Genomic DNA, 684 nt, shown 5'->3' with positions numbered 1-684 from the left:
ATTATGTTTATCTGCAGTTAGCTACACGAATTCATATATGGAGCTTTAATAAGTTGTACTTACGCATAATCTACTTGTAATCTTGAGTTTTAAGTAACATGCATTAATAAACAATACTTTATGCATAAAAAATGGTTTTTAAGAGTTTTTGTCAAATGCTTTATAATATAATATAGATAATACTCTTTTGAGAAGTAATTGATTTTCTAAAATTGTATCTAAAGATAACATTTAGAGAAAGTTTTTATCTAAATATAATCCTATAGAGATCGTTAGCAAATTGTAACTAAAAGATATATTTAAAGAAGCTTTTTCAAGAACCTTATTTAAAAGTACCTTTTGGAGACTTTTATAAACCATCTCAAATGTTTGAAAACGTCACTAAGTACATGCTTTTCGAAAAAAATGGAGTCAACCCTTAGAAAAAGTTTGACAGAATACCTAAATCCCAAAAGAACATCTCTAAAAATCAACATATACATTTTTTATAATACAAAATACAAAGAAAAACTTTCTCTAAGTGTCGTATTTATTGTAGCGATCATGTTGCATCATAATACCGTTATAACGCGTTTTTCAAAATCATGATTTTACAATAATATGAATATTTATTATATCTAATTAATTATGATAAATAATGATGTTAAAAATTTGATAATACAATAATAAAAGTAAATTACATTT

Source organism: Cynara cardunculus, unplaced genomic scaffold, assembly GCF_001531365.2.
Source record: "Cynara cardunculus var. scolymus isolate 2C unplaced genomic scaffold, CcrdV1 Un_Scaffold_1815, whole genome shotgun sequence".
Classification (NCBI taxonomy): domain Eukaryota; kingdom Viridiplantae; phylum Streptophyta; class Magnoliopsida; order Asterales; family Asteraceae; genus Cynara; species Cynara cardunculus.
The sequence above is the reverse complement of the archived record's forward strand: the minus strand, read 5'-3'. Positions refer to the sequence as shown.